The sequence below is a fragment of the Galeopterus variegatus genome, unplaced genomic scaffold, assembly GCF_000696425.1.
Source record: "Galeopterus variegatus unplaced genomic scaffold, G_variegatus-3.0.2 Scaffold2418, whole genome shotgun sequence".
NCBI lineage: Eukaryota > Metazoa > Chordata > Mammalia > Dermoptera > Cynocephalidae > Galeopterus > Galeopterus variegatus.
In genome coordinates, this window is record NW_007728529.1 from 247,200 (window position 1) to 258,434 (window position 11,235).

Below are 11,235 nucleotides of genomic sequence, written 5' to 3' on the forward strand. Positions count from 1 at the left end.
TTAACTTTTCCATCTGTAGAATGGTGCTGTCATGTGGATTGTCCACCTGAATGTCCCACTGGGATGTTCAGAGAATTTATGTGAAGTTCACACTATTTAGCATTAAGATGCTATGGTTACTTTCTTCCATTGGCCACAATATGCTATCACATCTAGTAAGAAGAAATGTAGTAGATAAAATATTCTGGGAGGATAATAATGTAAGAAATATTGTCACATGTCTCTACAAATTGTTACTAAAGAGCAATAAATTTGTAAATAGGTAAGCTGTGATTTTGCAAGATGCATCTTATCTGAAATTTCATGGGTCCCTTTTTGGAGTTCAAACAATTTAGGGGTTTTGTATAAGACTAAAGATGAAACTTAGTTACATTGACTATGGTTTTTAAAATTCAAATTAGATATTTAATGCTGCATGCTTATTTCAGTTTTATTCTAAGTATTCTTAAAGGCTAAATATCCACTTCTCCAAAAAACTCCAAACGTACGAACCCTTTGTGTCAAAGTCAATGCCCTGGCAGTTTGTATATTGGCTGTCTGCAAATTTTAGATGACTAGTTTGTCCGCTGGTGATCATTTAAAACTATTTCTTAACTTTTAACAGAGGCTCATCTCCAGGGATAGATTTGAGTGGCTAATTTTCAAGTTTCCAATAATTCTTTCGCTGTACTTAGTTGGTATCTCAGCCACCTTTTTTTCTGTTCTTTTTTCATTCATTAAAATTGTTCCTGATTACTTGACACTTTGTGCTGCTCTCAGAGTAGTCCAAAGAACCACATATTGCCTCGGGAATGAGTGTATTTTCGGATGAAAACGGAATTACATCTTCAATCTCCATTTCATTTTCACCTACTCCATGTGGCTTGTACCTGTTTTGTAGAAAGCTCCTGCAGGATAATTGCCACTTATTCTAATCTCCTTTCTCACACTCCGTTAATTTGGGTCCCTGGCTATAGTTGTTTGTTATTTACTTTTGTGAATATATTTAATCTATGACATTCATCATTTAGGAAAATTTAGGTTGAGGATTTTGGTGTCTTATAGTTTTAAAGATATGAGAGACAGGGGCAAGAAATTGCCGGTGGCAGCAATGATAGAAGGAAAGATGAGACAATAGGAATTCTGTCACGTGAGATTGTATGTGTGAAAGTGGCACGTAAGCTATACAAACACTAGATATTTTTTATGATTTTAGCTTATAAGCTAAAAAATAGTACGGAAGAAAAAGATTCAGTGGTCAGGAGTTTCACTACAAACACGGAAGGATAATAACATGAAATCTTTTTCTGTGAAGCCAAATTTAAGTAAAATCTTTATCAGTATCTGCAACATTAGTTTGCAGCCTGGGTTATCGTAAAGAACATTTATTTTATAGATACATTTCTAAAATGTCAAAACCCTGATTATGTGAAAACAGTTTTACATAGCAAATATGTGAATTTTAATTATATTTTCTAAAATCCACACACGGCACAGAATTAATACATCTAACTCCTCCCTGTGACTTCATAATTATTTTTAACTTCAGAAGAACCCAGTAGAGAAAGTAGCATGTTAAGTGCTTTCCTTTCTCTTCTAAGATACTTCGAACGAAGAAGAGCAAATTAGTTTTTTAGTTTAATTCTAAGTCTCAGTTTGCTTATTGAAGAAAGGAAAACAGAGAGGCTACAATTTTTTAGAGCCAAAATGCATACTGCAGAGAAAGATGCTGTGTAGATCTGAAAAATACAGCCACTTCAACACAAACCAACCAAAGCGAAAGTATAAGGGACTTCACAGAAAGGAGGTGGTTCCTCAAAATTATCGAGTAGTTTTATTTTATATTTTAAACTAATGAATTGATGGATATGTTCATTTTTTAAAGTGTGGGTCTGAGCTGTCCCCTATTCTATTCTAAAGTGTCCTAACACTGTCCTCTGAAATCTGAGGAATTAAGTGAGCTGGAGGTTAAGAGAAGCGCCTTTGTGATAGGGGGAAGAAACCATAATTGCTGAGTTCTGTGCCTTGGAGAATATTATTGGAAGTATGAGGACAGCTTTGCATTAATCAGCAGCGTTTTAAATTATGTGTATATTTTTAGACCCTATTAAAAATATGAAGAATAGAAAGACAAGTATTTTGGTCTCAATTGACAAAATTTTATGTGGTCTAATAAAGTAATAATTTCAAGAAGCTTGGTCAAATAAGAAAAGGTATGGCTGCCACTTGTAAGTGACATGGTGGTGTGGCGGTGGTTATCCATGATCATGATGGTGACAGTGATGATGATGATGACCATGAAGTATTGGCCTCAGTTGGGGTAGGTAGTATTTCTGAATGCCTGTTATACAACCTGGAGATGTTTGTTCTGTACAGAAATTGAAACCTTTTAATACACGTGGCTCATTTTTGTGTAGTTAAAAAATTTCAAGAGCCAGAAAATATCAATAATAATATTACCAATAATATTACTACCATAAACCTGTAAAAGTACCTGTAACTGCTATGCAGAAAAAAAAAAAAAGACAAAAACCAAACAAGCCTGGATTTTTTTTGTTTCTCCTCTGAACTTTTTTAGAGGGACAAACTGTGTCATTAGATTTCTCCTGTAACATCTACTTTAATCAAATGTGTTGTTATTAATCAGACAGTAGACTTCTTTGTCCTGTAATTTTCAACTTTTCTGGAGTTCCTATGAATCACACTTGGAAAAATTGTAGTTCACTTAGAGTTAACGTTCGGGACTAGACATTTCCAAATGAGCCCTTGAAAAGCTGAGATGGGTTCTTTTTGAGTCTCCCAAATGTTGTCAATCCGAAAGAAGTGGAGGGCTTTTTATTTTCAGATTCTTGTCTCTAGCTCAGAAGCTTCAGAACTGTCCCAACCTAAGGTCCACCCTCCTCGGTTCCATGCCCATCCTGGACCCTCCAGTCGGGGCACATTTTGCCTGTTCCCATACAGTGGTGTGTTCAGGGGCCTCAGCAGCCTGTATGTGCTTGCAATGCAGTACTTTCTGGGCAGTTTTCTTGGCTCCTTGAGTCATTGATAGGGTTGGGATTTCTTCTAAAGCCCTGAAAGCAAAAGACAATTTTCTTTTTTAGTTTTCTGCAACTAAAAAATGTTAGAAATAGTTGTTTTTTCATTGGCGTACTTACTTTTTCCTCTGCGGATCTTTTTAAATTTTGAGTCCATTCTCGTATTTTCTTTGCTTTATTTTCTAATAAATAGAAGATTTAAACTCCCTTTAAACTTTTTTTTTGGCCTCTTTTCCCCTACCAAACTTTTTTTTCTTTTATATTTTCATTGCTCGATCTGTGTATTCTCAGATTTTTCCATCCACCTTTTCTGGTTCATTTCTTTATTGACCTATTTCATCTGTTATTTTAATGAAGTTTGGAACAGGGCTCAACAGAGTTCCTACCTACCATGGGAAAATCAGTAGTGTAAGAATATGCCTTCAGAACTCAGTGGCATTAGCTAGATTAAAAATTTCAAAAAGTGATTTTTTTTTGTCCCTAAGGATAGAAACTGTTATTTTAATGAAGTTTGGAACAGGGCTCAACAGAGTTCCTACCTACCATGGGAAAATCAATAGTGTAAGAATATGCCTTCAGAACTCAGTGGCATTAGCTAGATTAAAAATTTCAAAAAGTGATTTTTTTTTGTTCCTAAGGATAGAAATTTAAACAAAACCAGGAAGAAATTTTCACTTAGAGGAATTGCTTTGACAGTTTGTTCATTCATTCATTTGACTACCTTGTTCCAAATTAAGTAGTTCTCAATTTACATAAAATTACATGAAATGCATTTTTGTATTCCCAGCAGTTCATATAACAGTGTTGCATATAGCAGCTGGGAAATCTGATGGCATGAATGAGTGAAATTCTAGCACCAAAATCGTCTGTGTGTTTATGGAATGGGGATAACTAAAACTCTGGCTTGGGCTATTGTCTCCCAGTGGACAAGGTTTCAGAAGTTCTAGATCCATGTGAACGTGCACAAGGCATTTCTGCCAACTGTAATTTTCCACGCAATCAACAAAATCGCTTATTTTTGAACAGTTGTTAAGTGCATCCATGATTCATTTTACTTATATCATGAAAGTATTTTAAATGGTGATTTTTTGGGGGTAAAACTTTCATAATGCAACATTGTGAGAAACATCATTAACTTTAAGTGTCCTTAATAGTGACTTTGGCTTTTGCTTTTTTGGAAGACCCTACAAATGATTGTATTTATTCTCTGAAGAAATATTTCAAGCAATTCAGATTAAAGGATGTACTTTTCAACTTGAGTATGAGATACAATTTAGTTACATTGGGAAGTTATTTTCTTCAGTTATAGGAAAAAAATTGTGGGGGCTTTGGAAGCCTCTTTGATTTCTAATTGGAGGGATCCCTGAGCCCCGGTCCAAACAGAAGCCGTGTCTTATTCACTGCTGTATTTCTCTCAGTGCTCAGCAAACAAGGGCATGTGAAAGTCCTGAGAAACTGTTGAATGAAGGGATGGTAGAGGGAGGAATCACCAGTTATACTGATTCACTCGGGTCCCTCGCAGACGATGACGGCCATTCATAAAGGGATCGTTAGATGTCATTGGGAGAATGTGGCAAGTTTGTGAATCTCCCTCCCTCAGGAATAAAAGTAGAAAGAAGGACTCTACAGGGCATTCCAAGTACAGTAGATCCTCATTATTCACAGATTCTGTATTTGCAAGTTTGCCTACTTGCTAAAACTTATTTTTAAACCCCAAATCAATACTTTCTTAGTCTTTGGTAGACATGTGCAGAGTGGGAAAAAATGTGAGTCACTCGATGTGCACGTTCCCAGCCGAGGTTGAACAAGGAGACGGATGCTCTGCTTTCTTCTTGCAGCTCATACTGTCAAGAAGTGCCCCTTTGTGGTGTATTTAGGGCCATGTTTTTTTCTATATTTTTAATTGTTTTTTTTTTTTTTTTTTGGTGATTTTGCTGTTTACAAAGGCGCCCCAGCATAGTGCTGAAGCGCTGTCTAGTGTTTCTAAGTGCAGCAAAGCTGGGATGTAGAAAATACATGTGTTTGATAAGCTTTGTTTAGGCATGAGTTATATAGTGCTGTTGGCTGTGAGCTCAATGTTAGTGAATATATAGTATACATTAAATAAATTAATTTTAAACAGAACACGCACATAAAACAAGGTTATGTTTTGATTGGTTGACAAAAATGCTGCGATCAGAGGTTCCCAGGAGTCTACCCTTTTTTCCCCGCAGAGCAGTGTTTCAGTATTCGCTAATTCAGTGTTTGCAGTGATAACTCTGAATAATGAAAATTGATTTTATGTAATAGAGTGATTAAAACACAGGTTTGACAGCTAAGCAGCTTATGTTTTTCACCTGGCTTGACTCCTGTCTAGTTGTAGTCTCTGGCAGGTTGCTTAACTGTGTGCCTCAGTTTACTCATCTGTAAAATGCCAAACAGAATAGGACCTACATCTTTCAGATGCTGTGAGGATTAAATAAGTTCTAATGAGTAGGGCTTAAAACGTGCCCAGCTCATAGCAAACCATTATTTATTATTACTTCTTCAGGAGGGGACTGAGAACTATACACTAGAGCAAGTGACTACGGGAGCTCTCTGAGAGTCTGGAATGTTTGTAACTTTCCTGTGTTTGTTTGTTTTTGCCTTCAAGGGACCAACTTTCATACCTTATTGTGATTAGACATGAAACTTTTCCAACCAAAAGGAAGCAGGAAGCTAGTATTTCTTGAAGTGCTTAATACATGTCGGGTGTTGTGCTAGAAAAACAAAGGAAAGCAACTGTAAAAAACTCCAAATAAGTGAAAATCAATCAATCAATAAAAAGAGTGAGGGGCATTAAGTATTGGAATTGAAGCAGTCCTAGAGAGGGAGGTAGCCAAAGCCGAGGTAAACAGTTTATGGAGAAGCTGTGACTCGCTGAGGGCGAGGAGGGAATTTCTCTGTGATTTGGAAAAAAGGAACACGGGGTAGGAAGCGGGATGGAAGTGAGCATTTATGGAGCATCGACAAGGGCGGTTTTTCAACACAGGCTGCACATAAGAATCAAGGATGATTTCAGATGAAAAAACTATGGAGACCTGGGCCGTATCTTAATGATTCTGACCATTGCCCTGGGGTTGAAACTGCAGTAGGCAATTAAGATAAACAAAACAAACAAACAGAACAGCTCCTTGGAGCTTTTCTCCTGTGTAGTCCACTGATTTGCCATTTCTCAGAGTGTCTCCAAGTGTTATGTCAATTAATCTTCCTACACCTTTAGGTGGATAGTGATTCTAGCTCAGTTTTAAAGATAGGGAAGTGGAGGTAGGAGAGGTCCAGCGCTGTGCCCAGGGTTTTGCTGTATTCCAACTCTGAGGAGCAATATTTGAACCCAGATATGCCTGATTTCCAAGTCTGCATCTGGGTCTCTTGGATTTCAGAAGCATAGGGTGAAAGGAGTGGCCAGAAGATGATGGGAGCATTAAGTTCTACTCCTCACCTTTCTGAAATAAGATGTGAGGTAGGCTGTGGCATTTGATATTGGCTAGAGGCAAAGGAGACAGACTGAGGAAGAATGGGAGGATGCAGACTTTGCCGCAGGGATGAAGATCAAATTAGGAACAGCCTAAAACTTGGATGCAAACACACACCTGTGCCAATTAGACTGCAGAAGTACATTTTTGTTAAGTGTTTAGGTGATTGAAGGTAATTTAAGCCCTCAGGCCTTCCTCCTAATAGGGTTCTCTTTCCTTCTGGTTCTTCAGAGAAAGTTCTGAAAATCTGAATGCTTGAACAAGTCTTTAATGTGGAGGAGGACTCAATTGTACTCCCTCTGTCATTCCGTATTTGCAGAATTCTTTTCACACATAGAATGTTTTTAATGCTCCCCCCACCCACCTCCAAGTTTGCATTTTAAAAGATTGATGTGTTGGATGAGGGAAATGGGCATTCAGGCATGAGCCTGGCACTTCAGCCTAGGGCATGGTCTGCTCAGGCTCCTTTCCCACATTGTGCAATCCCAAGCCTGCTCTTTTCCTTGTGTGCCTCTGCCCCGAATTAGCAGCTGAAAGCAAGTCTTTGAAAGCTTAGAAACAGGTATAAATGCAACTCCTGCGTTAGGAGTGCACACGGTTCTCCTCCAGTGCCAACATTACTTGACTGACAGGTTCTCAGCCTGCATGATGAGGGACTACAACCCACTGGCCTGGGGCTCTCTTTGTTTTTTGTTTTTGATGCTCAGCAATTGTGATTGATGAAACCAAAGTTGCTTTTCTATGAGTCCAGCCCTTCTAAGAAGTCTGTGTTTGACATTAGGAAATGGCTAAGTTGTCGAGGAACTTGTACAAGCGTTCCCATTCTATTGTATCATTCCCTCCTTTCTCTGCATGTGGTCTGTCCTCTGTTAATGCTGTTGTAAGTTCCTTGAGGGTTTTTCAGCTTTTGAGCTTTCAAACTCTAATCTTTCAGCTTGCTGCTAGAGACTACTACCCAAAGTACATACACACACACACACACACACACACACACACACACACACACACACACGCAATCTGGTCCTTCCTCTGCTTAAAAGCCCTCAGTGCCTTCTCGCTAGCCACAGAATACACACATATTCCATGGTATGGCATTCAAACCCTTGTTATTTGATTCTGATCAATTTCCTACTATCAGTCTGAAGCTCTTGTTCAAGGTCATAGTTCAATGGCACTTTCCTACTTCTATTCTTTACAGTCCTGTCCATTATACCATGTACCTTTCTTCCTTCTTGTCCCATCTCTGTGAGGTCAATTCTACTCAGACGTCAAGGCTCAGCTTAAATGCCACCTTTACCAGGTGAGTTTTCCACCCGGCATTCTTTTAGTATATATGGTGCTCATATAGCACTTTTTGGGGGTACCTTTATTGTAGTCATCATCATAGAATTTCTTTCATTTTGGTTGTAAATAGATTTGTCTCCCCCATCTGTTTAACAGATTTTATTAACGTTATAGATTAATTTCATAGATATTTTATTAATTTATCTATATATTCACTCAGCATGCTTTATTGGATGTTGATCTTGTACTGGATTCTAGGGTAGTTCTAGAGATTGGAAACATTATCTGTCATCAAGGAGATCATAGTCTGGTGTGAGAGGTGACATGTATATAGATGATTAAAAAATAGCAGAACAAGAATTGTGCTTGAGGAGAGACACTGAACCATTTGGAGAGTTGCTGCGCTCAAACCAACTGAGCTAACTAGCCAGCTAAGAAAGTTTTGATGGAACAAGTGACACTCTCAACTGAATTTTTAAGAATGAGGATTTAGCCAGGCAAAGAAGGTCAGCTGAGGTTATGAAGAGGAGCTGAGTCTTGTTTACCCTGGTACTCTGCAGTTCCAGCCCAGTTCCCTGGACAGAACAAATGCTCAATAATTATAGAGCTGAATTATTGAATTAGCAAAATCAGGGTAAATTGTTAAGAGTCAGAGAACTATAAGAACACTGGTAGTGTTTTTTGAGCATAGTACACCAGGCTCCTTGCTGAAAACCTTAGTGATCATTTTTAGTCCTTACACCAGTGTTAAGTGGCTGGTACTATTATTATTCTCATTTATGAATGAAGAAATTAAGACTTAGAGAGGTTAAGTGACTTGCTCAAGGTCGCACAGCCAATAATAGAGGATTAGGGATTCTAAATATACAAATTGGACTCTGGAGCTTAAGCTTTTAGCTATCAAAATCATGCAGAAAAATTAACAGGATGCCTTCTGTCACTGATCAATTTACTTGGCAGCTGGTTTGTTAATATCTCATAATGTCCTTGTTTTAGTTGTGACAATGCTTTAATGTTAGACTATGTCCTGAGGCTGCTGGTTTTAATTTTATGGAAAATGGCTATTTTTATGATGCTTGCTAAAAGCATGTTTAAACAATTTTCCATTAAGTAGGGGGGGGGATGTTTTCTCTTCTAATATCAAAAAGAGCCATTAAATAAAATCCTGCAAAGACTTGCTGATAGCAACCTTATGCATGTCTTTGCATGTGAAACCCATCTGAGAATTTTAAATCTGGATAAAATTAATAGTGCTTATTTGGTCTAATCCTGTCTTTGCACAGATAAAATCATAAAGTCACAGTATTTTCATCTAGGAGGGAACTTAGCACGTTGTATTCCTGCCTCTTTATTTTAGGTGAAGAAATCGAAGTTGAGAGAGGGGAAGTGACTTCCCTAAGGTTTCTCAGCTAGTAGAGGCAGAGCCAGGACCAGCCCCTCTATGTCTGGCTCCTGTCTCCTACCTCACACCTAGCAGGTGGAGGCATGGCCAACCCCTCTTCCCCGAAGGCATAGAGACCATGCCATATTCATTGTTATACTTCTAGCATTTGTCGTGGAAGCTCAAGCAAAATGGAATGAGGGAATGCCTGATTCTGGTCACTACAAAATTGTATTTATGGCTAAAGAATACACTAGCTGTGTCTATCTAGACAGACCATCTGTTTAATTGATATATGGTTCATGCCAGAATTTTTAACCTCTGTTTGCCCACTTCAGTTTTAGGTCTCTAGTGAGGACTTATTTCCTGTACTTCCATTTAGATTATTTTCTTGCATTTTTAATAACTGTATCTTGTTTTCTTTGTGATTGAAGATTCCCTTTCTTGTTTTCCTTTTTTTCCTGTGTCTAGGGCTTAAAAGTTAGGAATTACCTTGTCAGATTTTCCTTGAGACTCTTGGAAGCAGAGACTGGGCCCTTACCAGTTGGCACCTTGATCTTGGACTTCCCAGCCTTCAGAACTATGAGAGATAAATTTCTATTATTTATAAAAAAAGAAAAAGAAGATTTTCCCAGAGACTTGTGCTCTCTCATTTCAGATTTCTGAAGCAGCTGGGTACTATTTTTATTCCACTATTACCAATGTGAAAATGGAACTTGCATTATTTCATTATATCATTATAGATATTTCACTTTAGTATTGGCAGAATTAAAAAAATAATTGGATCTGTGCTTGATCCAGCAGCCAGGTTACAGTAGAGATTTTTGGTTACATAGTCCCTATGTTGAAAAATATGTGTCTTCTCTGAGACTAATTACTAAACCCAATGTTGGTTATATACTTTTTACTGTTAATTTTTTTCTTTTGTAGTTTAATAGTGTTCCGGGAAGTGAAATGTAAGTTTAGTAAGAATGGTAATTGATGGAACCATATGTTGGTGTATAATTGATGTTCCTGGTAAACGTGTTAAAGGGCATGGCTGATGGGTTATGACTGTGCTAAACCAAGATGATTCGACACAACTAATTCCATAGAAATTTATATTTATCAGGAGAAGATTTATAATTAAACAAAACTATAACATTTTTTCACTTTCAAATTTTTTAATGAATTAAGGAACTGCTAGAATTGTCAATTAAAAATTTGAAAAGGAGATAATAGCCTTACGATTCACAACCCTGTAAGAGAGCATATAGGAATTAAATATTTTCTTGTTAATATCCTATGACTTTTATATGTGTAAAAGAAAAACCATTTGAAGTAGGAGAAGTTAGTATGGACTTCTTGAGGTTGACCTTCACATTTCTTTTCTCTTTTGTGAAAATGTATTTTCTTCTGGTTTTGAAAATACTATTAATATTCTCTTAGCAAAATGACTTCCACTAAGGAGTTGAAAACAAAACTGCCCTCATGATCTTCTGAGAGGCCTTTGCCCAGCATCTTGCATTCTGGTGGTTCCTTGAAGACGGATGATGCTGTACACGGGAAGTTTAGGTCAATGACAACTTTTTCTAAATCGATATTTCTCCTTGGAAGATTAACATTTTAATCTTCTCAAAGTCGAGGCTAAAATTTTCTAATTGGATCTACAAGAAGGAGAGTGGCAGCAGGTGGAGAGAAAGTGAGGAAGATAAATTAAAGCTGCACGCCTCGCGGTACTGGGTACTGTGCCAGGTAGTTGCTGGGGAGGGAGCTGCCTTTTGGTGATGAGCTACTTGAATCGGATGGTACATTAGTCTTTTTAACTCCTAGGTAACTGTAGTAAATAGGTGAAAATTAATTTAATGTGATATCCTACTGGCCCAAGAGTTAGTGCACCTCCAAAATTGCCTGGTTATGTCACAGACTTTTGTGTCTTGATGGGAAAAGCACGGTTAAGCATATGATGGTTAACCTTTCTGATTTTCCCGAACTCAGGTCTGTAATTGCTGCCGGACTCATTGCTTTCTCTTAGCATCATTCTATTTAGGGTTGCCAGATAAAATATAGGATGCCCAAGTAC

The 11,235-nt window shown here is 37.7% G+C and overlaps 1 protein-coding gene across 1 annotated transcript in view; it reads left to right on the plus strand.

Annotated features, from left to right (window-relative positions):
• The window catches only part of LOC103597774 (estrogen receptor-like), a gene marked incomplete at its 3' end in the record, with an annotated part of 31,985 nt that overhangs the window by 3,310 nt on the left and 17,440 nt on the right, over positions 1-11,235 (plus strand). The gene's annotated exons all lie outside the window — the stretch shown is intronic.